The sequence below is a fragment of the Muntiacus reevesi genome, chromosome 1 (genome assembly GCF_963930625.1).
Source record: "Muntiacus reevesi chromosome 1, mMunRee1.1, whole genome shotgun sequence".
In the NCBI taxonomy this organism is placed as follows: domain Eukaryota; kingdom Metazoa; phylum Chordata; class Mammalia; order Artiodactyla; family Cervidae; genus Muntiacus; species Muntiacus reevesi.
This window is the reverse complement of record NC_089249.1, coordinates 48842050-48857045: the sequence shown is the minus strand read 5'-3', so window position 1 is coordinate 48857045 and position 14996 is coordinate 48842050. Positions and strand designations below refer to the sequence as shown.

At 52.2% G+C, this 14996-nt stretch overlaps 1 pseudogene; it reads left to right on the top strand.

Moving 5' to 3' along the window:
- Nucleotides 1–6867: 6867 nt before the first annotated feature.
- Nucleotides 6868–12489, top strand: LOC136168627 (very long chain fatty acid elongase 4-like; annotated as a pseudogene).
- The last annotated feature ends 2507 nt before the right edge of the window (nt 12490–14996 follow it).

Here is a 14996-nt window from a genome sequence, read left to right as displayed (position 1 = left end):
CGGGACACGGAGGGAAAAACGCGGTTTCCCCATTGAGATTCAGGATCTGATATGAAACGGCAAATTTTCTCATGTGCAGTGTGATGGGAGTCCCCTCTTGATCCTTTTATTTGTCTTCCTACGTGTTTTGAAAGGTTGAGGAAAGACTATTTCAGTGGAGACTAGGAGCTGTGTGCAGTGGTAGAGAAACAGAGACACAGGGGAAAAGATGATGGTTTGATCAGTCAGTACACGTGTCCTACTCAGTAGGACCGGACCCTGAACTCTCTACGTGGCTGTGCACCCTTCGGGATGGTCACCCCTCCATGGGCATGTCCTGGCCCCAAGAGACTTGGGTGAGGTCTTTTTCAGCCTGGTCCTTCCGGAATTAAGAGTTTATATGGTCAGCAGTTTTCCGGCTTGGAATAATTGGTTTTTTAACTGTGGGGAGCAGGGTGCAGGAGGGTGTCCCCAAGCCTGTCTCCCTAAAAGGTGACATGGCTTGGGTCACAACGCAGAGGGTCTCAGAGTTCTTATTTCGGGGGCAGAGTTCTTATTTGCCCTCTGCAAAGGCAATTGGGGACCAGGGATGGCTCCTGGTTCACCCCTCTCGCCCAGAGACAGGCCACACGGCTTTGCTTTATGTCCTCCTCCACCTGGTGCTTCTGAAATGATCTCTGGGTGAGAGAGATCTTGGCAGAAGCCTTTCTTTAATATTTGGTTCAGCGGGGGAGCCCAAGGTGCCTTTGGAACAGGGCAGACTTGCTGGGGCGCATCCACGGGACGCACCTGCCCTCTAGTGGCGAGAGCGGGAAAGGCCTGGGCGGCCAGGGCTCAGCCAGTCCATCTGCCGCCAGACCTCAGTGACTGCGGAAGACAGTGCGTGGACACTGGAGGCCCCACCGCAGCCCAAACTAGGCCGACAGGTGCAGGTCATTCCCTGGACCCACGCCAGGCCCCAGACGTGCGGTTTGCCTCACCCGTTCTTGCCTTCATTCACTCAAGAAATACCTACGGGACTTTCGGGGCGGTCCAGCGGTTAAGACTCTGACCTTCAGCTGCAGGGAGCAGGCGTTCTCGGGGAGGTAAGATCGCACAAGATGGGGCAAAAAACAGAAATAAAAAATAGATAAAATCCAGCTACACTCCAACAAGCTTGCTGGCTCTTGCTAAAGTGGAGGAGATGCTCCTGGCTGTTATATTCACTAACTTGTTTTAATTTATAGATGCCATGTATAACCTCAGTTAGCAAAGAATTTCCCTGCAGTGCAGGAGATTCGTATTTGATTCCTGGGTCAGGAAGATCCCCTGGAGAAGGAAATGGCAACCCACTCCAGTATTCTTGCCTGGAGAAACCCATGGACAGAGGAGCCTGGCGGGCTACAGTCCATGGGGTCACAAGAATCGGACGTGACTTAGCAACTAAACCACCACCAACATAAGTGACATCATATAGTATTTGTCTTCCTCTGTCTGACTTATTTCCTTAAGCATAACAACCTTTAAATCTATCCATGTTGTTGAAAATGGCAAGATTTCATTTTTTTACAGCTGAGTAGTATTCCATTATATATACAGACACCACATCTTAATCCATTCATCTATTGATGGACACCTAAGTTGTTTCTATATTTCTGGCTACAATATTGTAAATAGTGCTCTATGAACATTGGGGGGCATGTATCTTTTCAAATTTACTTTTATGTATTCTTTGGATATATACCCAGAAGTGGAATTGCTGGATCAAATGGTGTTTTCATAATATTTTTAGTTTTTTAAGGAAGCACTTTACCCATTTTTATCCACTGTGTGGATAAACTGCATTTTATTTATTATTCATCAATTGATGCGCTCAGAGAGAATTTTAGTACTAATTGGAGATGAGCTTGGAACTGATAGACTGTGAGTACCGTTTTCCATTTCCGGATCAGGTTGTTAACATGACAAAACCAGTGAATGAGGGAGATGACATGCAAGGTGAGATGAGCAGTGAGGCAGAAATGGAGTGAGCCTGATGGAATCTGGAGCTTCATCTACTAACCAGGAGAGGAAAGTCAAGGTCATCCAGGGAATCTTTGTGCAAGTGCTATCGAAAGTGGGGTCCAGCTGCCTGCTGCTCAAAAGCCAATAAAGAGGCAAGGTTGGTGGAAAGGAAAATTTGTTTTATTTCCAGAGACCTCCAACTGGTGAGGAGGGCAGACTTGTGTCAAAAGGCTGACTCCTCCCCACCGATAATCAGTGGGCAAAACTTTTAAAGGGGAGTTTCAGGGGTGTACAAGCAGACGGAGGGGACTGTAAGCAGAAGCAACACAGTCAGCTCTGACAGTCATCTTGAAATTGGTCCTTCCGTGGTCTGACCAGCGTCATCCTGGTTGTTCTAAGTACAGTTCATTTTCAGTTCCAGAATCAATTTGTTCCCATTGCTTTGAGGCCAGTTCTTGGAATTGTGGCAGCTTAGGAAACAGCTACAGTCTGATCATCATGTAATTAACTTTTCCAAGTTGTATGTGTGTGTGTGTGTGGCGGGGGGTGAATCTCAGTATCTATAAGAAGGTATGGCTCAGAATATTATCTATAGCTGCTGAAGAGAAACTAAAGGTCCTTGACTTTGCTTAGTAACTAAACTATTATTATTTCGTCGTGTTTAACTGTTTTCCTTTGCTTCTGCATTTTCTCACTTGTCTGATTTAACTTATTCTTTGACTCAAGTTTTCCTACAGATGAAAGGCAGGTGGAGGACATGGGGTGGAGGGACTGTAGGGTCCTGCTCCGTGTCACAGGGATTCAACCTGATCTCTGTCTGCAGCTCTGGCCATGACACTACGAAGCCACAGGCTGAAAAGAGCATTTGTGCCAGGGATGGGGGTCAGCCCAGGGGTGGCTGCAACCTCATCTCCTCCCTCCCCTGGAAGCCCTGTTGGGAGGCAGCTGACACACGCCTTCCCGGGATGTGCGTGACTGTCACTGCCCCTTACATGATGATCCGCCAGATCCTGTTATGAGTGAAATGAATGATGTCATTGTCCTCGCTGGCAATAGCCTGCGTTGTACCATACAAAGGCCAACTGCTGCAGTGGTGGGCTGGTGGGTGTGGGGGGCTGCCCAGCCACCCTGACAATGAGCTCTTTCAACTCAGCCCGAGGGGGAGCCACTGAGGGTGCAGATCACCCCCCATCCACACGCCCGGTGCTGCAGTGTCTAAGCCGAGCATCCGGGGTGAAGCAGCAAATGAGGCCAGAATGCAGCAGAGTCGGAGCTGTGTTCTCGTGGAGGAACAGACAGGATGGGGGTGACTCTTCGGGCTCCCTTAGACCCGGGCAGGGCTCACCGACAGCTGGACAGGCAGCACCATCAACTCTGGGGCATCCTCCCCTGTGACTCCCTCCATCGCACTCCTTCCTGCCCCTCCGTCCCCCTGACCGATGGTGGCTGTCCAGCCTCACCTTCTTTTCCCCTCTGGTCCTGTCGCCCTTGCCCTGTGGCTTTTCCGGAGAGGCAGGGAGAACAGGAGAAAGGAAAGGAGACAGAGACCTATGTGACTGGAGCCTGAGGGCCGATCAGGCAAATATAGAAATGTGCAAAGTTCCTCGCAGATTATCATCTTCAACACACATATGTGGGCACACAAGTGCACACACATACACATATATGTGTGCACACACACGCATCTTCCCCTCATCTTGTCTCCAGGAATATTCCTCAGGTTTGGAACCAGTTACTCAGAGTCCTGGTTGAGGATTGTGCCTCGACTCACCTGACCTATAGTCAGGGGTCTTTGGGGAAAGTAGCGGAACCAAGTCCTTACCACCTTCCCCCAACTCACCAGAGTGCCAGGTGTTAGAGGCTGTGTCCCCCTGACTCCGGGCAGCCCACTGCATCCCCAGCAGAACAGAACAAATGCTCGAAAATGCCTGCATTCAGTTATGTATTCTTGACACCCTCCAGCACATCGTTCCCTGAAAATTTGTGTTGAATAAGCTAAGACTCCCTCTTCTTGTCAGGCAAGGCCACCCTTTGATTCTTTTCATCCCAATAAAGCAAACCGTGGTCTTCCTAGGGAACTCAGCAGTAAAGAATCCGCCTGCAATGCGAGAGACTCAGGTTCGATCCCTAGGTCGGGAAGATCCTCTAGAGAAGAAAATGGCAACCCACTCCAGTATTCTTGCCTGGGAAATTCCATGGACAGAGGAGCCTGGTGGGCTACAGTCCATGCGGTCGAAAAGAGTTGGACATGACTGAGCGATAGTGTCATGCACTTATCAAGTGCAAAGGCTCTGGAGCCAGACTGCTTGGGTTTGAACCCTGACCCTGATCCCTGGGAGCTGTGTGATCCTGGACAAGTCACTTAACCAATCCGTGCTTCAGCAGTTTCCCCCAGGAAAGTGGCTTTTGATAGTACCTAGCTCCTGGGTTGTGAGGATGGTCCTGGTTAGTGTGTATGTGGTGTGTAGAACTGGGGGTGACCCATGGCTGTGACCTCACGGAGTACCTATAATGTGACAGTGAGTGTACCATTCCCTGCATGTCATCCATACAAGTTCCAGCTCTCTGCCCTCGGCAGGCATCCTGCTCACCTCTCATAACCCCAGAGGCGCTATGAGGGCAGCCAGGGCTCTGTGAGTCTGGGGGTAACTGGGTGAGGAGGGGATGAAGTCGTTAGGTTTTTTATTGTTTTACTTCAGGCAGAAGGAATCCACGGTGACATCAATAAAAACCTTATTTTGCAGTTGTGAGCTAGATGGTAGTTTTCCCCTAAGCTCTTTGACCTATATAGACTCAAGGGGGCACTTAAGTGGGTGGGGGGGGGCATCACAGGAGGCCAGCAGGCTCCTCCCTCAGGGCAGAGCTGTGCCCAGCTCAGAGAAAGGGCACCAGACTGAGGTGGTCCTGCCTAAAGTCACAGTCCACTTCTCTGGATCCCATCTGCTTCCCAGGGGTTAGGTGGGCATTGCAGCGACTCGGGTCCTCTACAGGGGACTTCCCACAGGTCTCCAGTGACAAATGCAAAGTTATCTATCCGGCATTGTGAAGATACCAGTGAGAGCTGCCCACAGAGGGCGACAGCAGCCTTTGGCATCGTGTTTATATCCTCCTGACATCAGCCTGATGGCTGTTTCCCACGGGGAAGTGACATTTCCACTATACGGCCAACTTTGCGAGCTAACCTCCGTGGTACCCACTGTGCCTGTCATGGGAGAGGGAGGACGGATAAGGGGGATGGATGCTGGTGGCACAGGTGGGGCTGGCCTTGAACAAGGAGGACCAACACCAACGTGGAGACAGAATTGACCTGTCCCATCCGAGGATGGGAAGTGGGTGCGGGTTGCCAGGGAGAGTGCGGGGACCAGATTAGAATGATGGCAAAGCAGTGCATTGGGTTGTGGGCGGGAGGGTCTGGCTGGACTCGGGGCAGCCTTGAAGTCTCAGCAGAACCGCTTGATGTGATTGTGTAGGAAATGGCATGGACTTAGATGGGAAGACATATGACTTGTCCTCGGGCTGGAGCCAAGCTAGGAAACTTTCCCAGGTGGAGAGAGGGCGGGGGCAACCCAGGTCTGCAGGGAGACATGTAACCAAGCTGCATTCTGCCAGCCCTATGGCTAAACCAAATCCTCACGGTGGGGATTATCCATTACTTTTTCTAGTTCTTTGAGATTCCTAATCCTCTTGGCCCTGAGCATGGATAATCCAAGGCTTACGTGCACATGATTTTTCACAAGCTTTCCCAAGACCTTGGTCTTGTCAGGAGGTGAAACTGAGGCCCTGGCTGGGGCGCCCCGGAGTCGCCGAAGAGGGGGACGGAGCGTGTCCCGGCGGCTTCTAAACATGCGGCTCTTTAGCATCTTACAGAGGGAGGAGGGAAAGGATGCATTGAAGAGAGGATGTTTGGTCAAACAGCCATCTTAATGACTTTTCAATAGAGGCGGGTGGGATTCCCACCCCAACCCCCATATTCCTCCAGCCCATTGGTCAACAGAAGGCTGGAGGAAGCCGGAGGATCCAGCAGGATCAGAAAAAATAAACTTAATCCTTCACCGTGTGGGTGGGGAAGGAGGAAGTGAACCTGAGATGACCTGCGTGGTTGCCCTGGGGGGAGGCCCGAGGGTGTGATGTCCCCAGCCTGCCTGCCTCTCCGGAAGAGTGTGGGGTGCAGGGTGTGGGGACCCTAAGGGGGGACCGGTCTCCCTGCGAGGGGAGGGCGGGGGCTGCTGACCCATCCGACTTCCTCCCCATCCTCCCGGGAGCCGCCGCCCTTTACTTTCTGAGCAACCCTCTCCCCTGGACTGTCTGCTGCTCTTTCTCTCTGGATCTGAGACAGTGTCCCGTCCCCGGCCAGGTGAGGACAGGAGCCTCAGCACCTGGAAGTGAGTGAGTGTGCACGCGAGTGTGTGTGTGTGGAGGGGGGGAGGGGGGTGCTGGGCTGGGACCACCACGATCAGAGCCGGGGTGGGGCGGAGTAGAGAGCTTGTAGCCGGGGTGGGTGGGGAGCACTGCCCTGCACCCTGGAGCTCAAGGACCGATCTGGGACCCATCACGGACCTCAACGCCCCCGGCGAGCGGCCAGAGCACGTCGGGCACCGACAGGAGGAGCCCGGGAGGAGCCACGGGGTGAGTGAAGCCCTGAGCGGACTGGGGGTGGCTGGGCTTGGTGAGGCGGGGAAAGAAGCCTGGGGTGCTCAGTAGACCCGCAGGTGGAATGAGAAGACTAAGGAAAGCCAGCGAGTCCCGCCTCTCTGCCCCTCCCCTTGGGCTGCACGACAGCCACGCCCCTCTCCTGGGCCCTGTAATATCCGGGGGCGCCCGGTAGGGGGCGCTGCCGAGAGGGCCCGCAGAGGTGTTAAGCATCTGAACCGCGCTACGGCCCATGGACTCTCCCCAAAGGGGACCATGGCGGGTGGTGGCCATCCAGTGTCCGAGGGCGGAGCAGTGGGGCCCCCCAGTCCGTGTCCTGGGTTCCTAGACCCTCAGGCAGTGGGGGAGGGGAGGGAGTAGGCAGAGGAGGTGGTCTACATGAGACGCAAACCCCACTTCTAGTCTTAGGTGCTCACGATGGCTGGGGGCCCTGGAGAGACTCCGGAATAAGTACTTGTGGGCCTTAGAGAACGGCGGTAGGAGGTGGTGTCACCAGATGGCGTTTTTCTTATGTTTATTCCACCCAGACTAATGCCAAACATTGGGAGGAGGAAGAGCTGGTGACCAGCGTGGTGAGGGAGGAGCGGGTGGTGGGTGGACCTGGAGGCCAGCTTGGCCGTCCCGCCTCCCCTTGCTTTTCCAGACCCGAGGACGGGGTCCTGGTTCCTGGTTCATTCGCCGCTGCCGGTCACCCTCCTCCTGGCCGTCTACCTCCTCCTGGTGGTGGCAGGGCCTCACCTTATGGGAGCCTCTGAGTCTGGCAGGACCCCTCGCCGCCTACAACCTGGGCCTGGTGGCTCTCTCGGGTACATGTTCTATGAGGTAAGGCTGGTGGGGGACCCTTTCTTGGGGGTGCTAGGGGGTGGATAAAACCATGATCTTCCCATGCAGACAATTGAGAAGCCTTGACCGGGACAGAGGGGCTGGAATTCTGGGTTATCTTTGCCTGCCGTGTCTTCCCTTGTGGTGGTTCAGTTACTCAGTCATTTCCAACTCTTTGTGACCCCATGGACTGCACCATGCTAGGCTCCTCTGTCTTCCATTATCTCCCAGAGTTTGTTCAAATTCATGACCACTGATGCTACCTAACCATCTCATCCTCTGCCTCTCTCTTCTCCTTTTGCCTTCAGTCTTTCCCAGCATCGTGGAGATGCAAACCTCCATCACTCAAGCCCATTTTCCTTAAATAAAAAAGTGGAAGTGAGCGGCGAGCCTGAATGGAATTCATTCTCCACTTGCACCTAAAAGCCATCACCTCCTGTTTCTGCCTGGGCTCTGCTAACCTCAGTTCCATTTTCTGAGCCCCAAACCCAGTGATCCTTCCAGATGTGTTATCTGTCTCCTAATAGCAAGAGCGTCCAAGGCAGGGCTGTCTCTTACTTCTCTTGGTAAAGACAGGCCCCTCAGAATGTCTGGTACCATGTGGAAGAGGCTGACACCTTGTGAGACGTGTCCGAGAGCTTGTCATTTAATTGTGGTGACAGAGTACCCCACTGCCCCCGCGATGCTCTGAAAGCCTGCCGTGCCCACGTTGGCTTCCTGCTCAGAAGCCCTCTGTAGCTCCCTGGGCTGGCAGGGCCAGAAGGAAGAGTCTATCATTCAGGGAATTTTATTTGGTTCATCGAGGTGGCTCGGAGCTCAGAGCAGGGTCCAGTGTGAAGTGTTTAGTACCATTCTGGACTCACTGTCACATGAGTAGACAAATGATAAAATTTCAGTTTCTTAAAACAACCTTCAAGACCCTTCATGAGGGATTTTCCTGGCAGTCCTGTGGTTAAGACCCCACACTTCCATGGCAGGGAATGCAGGTTCAGTGCCTGACTGGGGAACTAAGATCCTTCATGCTGTGTGGCAGGTTGCTAAAAAGTAAAAAAAAAAAAAAAAAAAAAAATCATGAATGGATTCTGCTGGGCCGCTGCTCCTGTGACTGCCCCTCTGCTGGTAGAAGCCTCCACCACTGCCCCTTGCAGCCCCGGGCGTCAGGAGAAGTCCAGACACTCCTTCCAGCATGCAGGTCCCTCACCCTCCCCTCTGCTGGCCCCACGGCCTCCTCATTGTGAGCCTGCTACCAGCTTCTGGCATACTTCCTGTTTCCTACTCATCCTGGAAAGCAAGGATGATTTTCTGTATCCTTAAGGGAGCACTTAGCTTCCTGGGGCGGGGCTGATGTTCACATGGCTTCATGTTCCCTCCTGACTTAGGGTCTCATGCAGAGTAGATGCCCAGTGTGGGTTTGTGGTCCATATTTACCCACATTAAAAACAAAACAAAACTGGGGACCAGCAAGATGTATGCAAGGCCAGCCTCTGAGCTAGCCAGAGCTCAGGGTTGACCTCATTGGCAGTCATTCACCAAGTGTCAGTGAGGGCTGGGGAGGGATGCTGGTGTCCAGAATGTCCTCTCGGGCCTTCAACCAGTCAGGCTCTAGCTGTATGGGGGCGGAGCAGGCATGACTTAATCTTTCCCTATTCTCTTCCTTCTAGTTCACGGCCACTTCGCTCCTGGCTAACTACAGCTACCTCTGCCAGCCAGTAGACTACAGCTGGAGCAAGCTTGGGATGAGGGTAAGACAGGCAATGGGAAAGTTGACCTGGAGCTGTTACCAGAGTCTACACTCGGGCTGCTTGCAGCCTCAGGCTGATAAGTGGGGAGAAGATGTGTTGAGGCAAGGAATACGCCTTTGATTGATAAGATAGCAGACTAATGTCTCAAAATAACCATCATAAAGGGGTCTGGATGCCAGGTTCTTTTATAGAATGGAGATGGGAGGGGTGAGGAAACAAAGTAAAAAGTTCATTAATCTTGCATTTAAATATCTCCCAGAATGGCCAGCCTGAGAGTGGGAGTGGAGGGGATGTGTTAATGTCTTCTTTCTTGCAGCCATTCACAGGTGGGCAGGCTCCAGATGCCTCCATGAAAAAAGGCACTTTGGTTTAATATTCAGGCAGAGGGCCAGGGTTCCCCAAGGTGGGCCATTATGTATGGACAGTATCCTTTTAGTGAACAAAAAGCAATGGGAAGAAGAGGTTAACGAAACAAGTCCAACATGTAGTCAGATTTTGTTCTCTATAATAAAGAGCGGGTTCATAGAATGAACTTCATAAAAACCAGCTGCCATCACCTGGGTCTTCTGATGGAACTCAGTGAAGATCAGCTCAGCACAGGCTCAGAAGACCTCAGTGTGACTCTCAGCTCTGCCAGTTCCTCCCTGTGTGACCACTGGTAGCTTCCCTGCCTTTTACAAGCCTCAGTTTTCTATCAGTAAAATGGGGATAATGACACCTATTTTATAAAAGAAAACAATTGGAAGAAGATTGAACAAGCTGATGTGTGAAAGTGTTCACACCTGGGCCTGGCACACATGGAATGTGTGGTAGCCAAGGGATCAATATTTCCTTTTTTTAAGCTGTTCTCTCAACTGGAAGCAGAACAAAAGTTCCTTGCAGTGGAAAAAAAAAAAAAGAACCCAGACTTGGCTAGTCACCAGTGATTTGGGTGTTGAATCAAGGGAGATTGAATGATAGACTCAAGTCTTGCTGCTCAAAATATGGTCTATGGGCCAGAGATGGCAGGAACATCACTGGGAACTTGTTGGAAATGCAGAAATTCATGGCTCAACCCAGGAACGTAAGTTCAGAATATGCTTTTCAACAAACAAGATCCCTGAGTGGTCTGTGTGCTGGTTAAAAGTCACGGATCCTCCTTTTCTCTGTGCCAGCCGGTATCTTCATGCAGGCAGATGGGCACTGTGGGGGCAGAGGATGCAGAGGTACCGTTAGGGTTGGAGCCAAAGCCGGTGGTGCCAGGTCAGTGGTGCCTGACAGCACTCTGACTGCACGTCCCTTCCCTGCCCAGCAGATGGCGAGCGTGTGGTGGTGGTGCTTCTTCTCAAAGGACGTTGAATTACTTGACACCGGAGTGCCCGTGGCTTGTAGAGAATTAACCTCTTTCAGCCAGGTCTGGGGTGGTTTTGAAGGCACTGTGAATAAATGCTTCCCTCCAGCGTCCCTGTTGGCTACACCTGAGGCTGATGTCAGAGTCAAACCTCGATCCTACGACCTGGAGAAAGATGGATGCTCACTGATGAAGCATTTGCCCCCATTAGCAACCAGGTTCCAGGTTAAGTGAAAATGGGAAGAGAAACAAACTTTAGAAACTGCTGTTATGTAGCAAGAGACATCAGAGAGCAAAAGCCTTAAGTGTTATAAGTAAAAGAAGTCTTGCTTGTGAATCCAGAAGTCTTGTGGGGGTGGGGTGAGGCCACAGTTTTGGGGGTGGTGATAAAGTCTCTAAGTGGAGTCTGAGTGGAGAACCTTAGGGAATTTGTCTGATGGTTCCCTAGGTCCTGGGCTGGGTGTTTGACACCTGAGTTCTCTACCCAATGCCCTGGGGTGGGGGTGGGGGAGTGGTCAGGTTAATACTGAAAGACCCCAGCCTCTGAAGCCAAGTTATGTTCAAAATCCCAGCGTAGCCTCCTATTAGATGTATAACCTTGAACAACTTGGGCTTGCTCGGCGGCTCAGCAGAAAAGAATCCACTTGCCAATGCAGGAGATGTGGGTTTGATTCCAGAGCCGGGACGATCCCCTGGAGAAGGCAATGGCAACCACTCCAGTATTCTTACCTGGAGAATCCCATGGACAGAGGAACCTGTCAGGCTACACAGTCCATGGGGTCCCAGAGAGTCAGACACCACTTAGTGATTGAACAACAGCAACAAACAGCTTACTTAAATTCTGAGCCTCGGCTTTGCTGTCTCTAAAATGGAGATGAGTATAAACCGCACACCATTATGAGTGTTTCTATGAGCTTTTATACGTACAGAGTACCTGGCACACAGAAGGGGCTGTCCAGGCATTTGACTGCGGCATCACCCTTGAGTTTTAGCCTCCCTGCCAGCACAGCAGACAGTCACCCTGTCCCTGGTAGCTGAGGCCCCAGGTGGCGTCTGGAGGAGCAATGACCCCAGAGTTGAGCCTTCTCTTCCTCCACAGGTCTTCTTTATATTATGGAAGAAGCCTGAGCAGATCACCTTCCTGCACGTCTACCACCATGGCACCATGCTCTTCAACTGGTGGGCTGGGGTCAAATATGTGCTATGGGGTCAAGGTGAGTGAGGGGCTTGGGCAGGACTTGTGGGGCACACCCCCTTCTGCTGGACTGAGTGCCAGCTCGGGAGGCAGACAGCCCGGCTCCCCGGTTCCTCTCCTCTATGGCCCTGACTCCTGGCCGCTGCTCCCACTTTCTCTCTGTTGCTTCCTGGAGCCTCCTAGTCACCCCTCCCTGGAGTGGGGGAGGAGGCACCTGGAGATGCTCAAGGCCATCAGCCCAGAGAGGGCAGGAGGCATTGTAAGCATCCTCGTCTGGCATCCTTGTAACCCACAGCCCACCTTCGTGACCTCGAGCGGCTCGTGCGGAATCCCCTTGTGATAGGGCCACACCAGGGCTCGTCTCTGTGGGCTGTGCAGAGATGGCTTCTTGGAAGACTGAAACTGGAAGAGAGAGCCCAGAGCACAGGCAAGCCCGGAGCCACTCACTTCCCTCCTTCTTCCCACCCTGCCCTGCAGCCTTCTTCGTCGGGATGCTGAGCTCTCTGGTCCACGTCTTCATGCACCTGTACTATGGACTGGCCAGTCTGGGGCCTCGCCTGTGGCCTCCGTGTGGTGGAAGTGGCACCTTACTGTCCTGCAGCTGGTGAGGAAGACCTGCTGGCTCCAGGGGCCTCAGCGGAGCCCCGGCTTCTATTCTCGACTGCACCAGTGACTTGTAATCTGACCACGAAAAAGTCCTTCTCGTTGCTTCCTTAGCCTCTCAACTTGCAAGGTCTCAGCAACCATTTCGCCAGATCCTAGAACCGACCCTGATGTCCTGACCTGATGTGAGGCCCGGAGCAAGTGATTCCGGCCTCAGTCTCATCTTCCAGTGAAGTGAGGGGGCTGAGCTAGGTGCTCTTGGACGGCTAATGTCCTGCGAGTCTGTGGTCACTTTTCCATCCCTGGGGAACTGGGGGGCCCTGTGGTTTGGGGAGCACTATTGCCAACTGCAGGTGACTGTCTGAGCTGTCCCTTTGGGGGCTCAGGATAGATTGAAGCCATCATCAGTGTTGACATGGTAGGGTGCGATGGGGAAAAACGGGGGACCAGACCAGGAGAGGGGTCAGGAAGGTTCTTAGCAACATGAGCAGGAATGCCTGGGGCGGTGCTTTCTAGTTCTTCCTCGTTCTGAGCCCTGGGAGCCCCAGGGGATGACAGGAAGGTCAAGGGGAGCATCTGCCAGTTTTTTGCTTCTCACCCTCTCCCGTCTTCTCTTTCCTCTTGTACCTCCTCTCCCCAGGGTCAGTTTGTGGCCATTGCCGCCCACTCCTCCTACAATCTCTTTGCTGAGTGCCCCTTCCCCGATGGGTTCAATGTGGCCGTCCTCCTGTACTTGCTCAGCCTCTTGGCCCTTTTCTTCAACTTCTACCAGCAGACATACCTGAGGAGCAAGCGGAAGAAACCGGCTTAAGGGACAGAACCACGGACTGAAACTAACAAAGGGCTCACATCCCACCTGGGCTGAGCAGATTCCTCTGGGCCCAAGTCTCATTCAATGAGCAAAGACAAGACTCACCTCTGTTCCAGAGTCCAGGAAGACAGAAGTGGACTCAGCTTCTTGAACTCACTTCTCGTGTGGATTTGTCACTGTTTGTACATCTCCTTTTAGATACACAATAGAAAGGGTGTATGCGTGTGTGTGGGCGCTCAGTTGTGTCTGGCTCTTTTGCAACCCCATGGACTGTAGCCCACTAGGTGCCTCTGTCCATGGGATTCTCTAGGCAAGAATGCTGGAGTGGGTTGCCATTGCCTTCCCCAGGAGATCTTCCCAACCCACGTCTGTTCTGTCTCCTGCTTTGGCAGGTGGATTCTTTACCACTGAGCCACCTCTGCTAGATATAAGCCCCACAGAAGGGATTGGCTTCCTCTCCATGGTCCCCAGGCCTGGAACAGCACCTCAATAAGTGGGCATTTGGATCCATATCTTGCCCCACTGGTGGTCATGACCTCTGATGAAGAGCAGGGCTGGGAGCATGGAGGAAGTCAAGGTTGGCTCGATCTCTCACCTTGTGGGTGGAGACAGTGAGTGAGAATGTCTACCAAGAAAGTGGGTCTGTGTGATTTCTAGCATGGATGTGCAAAAACTTCCCCTGCATATATCTCTCTGTTCATCAGTGCCTACATGTGTATTTATTCTGTGTGTTGTATAATTCTGTGTGTGTGAGTGGAGTGGCAGACAGGACTACACATATAAGTGTGAATGTGTGTCCCAAGTCACTCTGAGGACTGTAGCCCACCAGGCTCTTCTGTCCTTGGGATTCTCCAGGCAGGAATACTGGAGTGGGTTGCCATTGCCACCTGCAGGGGGATCTTCCCAACCCAGGTATCCAACTTGCGTCTCTTATGTCTCCCTCTTTGGTAGGCAGGTTCTTTACCACTGGTGCCACCTGGGGAGCCCCATGTGTCTGAATCCTTGTTTTCAAATACATGTATATGCTTTCATTTATGATTTTCTTTGTTGGTGTTTTTAACTGCCTCTTCTGTAAATCTTGAAAGTGCCACTCTGGCAAATAAAAGCTGCTGGGACCCATAACCCTTCTGTCCCAGTGGGAGACACAGAAGTCCACCAGAAGTGTCTGAATACACATTTCACTGACAGCCTCCAAACAGTGATGTGAAAAAATGAGGGATGGGGTAAAACAAATGCCATCCACTTCACAGAGAGAGAAACGGACTAGCAAAAGGAAGCGTACAACTGGGATCACGTCGGGTGTTGAGAGCAAACGTCTGCTGGGCTGTTTAAGACTGCAACTGGATGGGTGTCTGGAATGCGATTTTCCTGGGAACTGTGGCAAAGAACCCTTGGCGCGGTGGTAAAGAATCCACCTGCTAATGCAAGAGATACAGAAGACATGGGTACTATCCCTGGGTTGGGAAGATCCCCTGGAGGAGGAAGTGGCAGCCCACTCAGTATTCTTGCCTGGGAAATCCCATGGACAGAGGAGCCTGGTGGGCTACCGTCCATGGGGTTGCAAACACGACTGAGTGACTGGTCATGCAAGCACACACACTCCTCTATGCCTGCAAGATGCTGTTTCTCCTTTATAATCTCTCCCCTTAGCCCTTTCCTTCACTGAGGAGGTTTTTATTTTCTGATGCCTCAACAGTTAAGAACGTTAAAGACCTGCTGAAGTTTCTGCAGGGCTATTTGGGGACTATTTATCCATCAGGTACTCTAGTTAATTAGCTCAGGCTAGGCAGGGCTGTATCCTGTGGACAAAATGCTCAGAGAAAATTCCCTCCTAGTTATGCAGGATATGAATGCCTCCCACACACTTTTGCACAGCAGGTT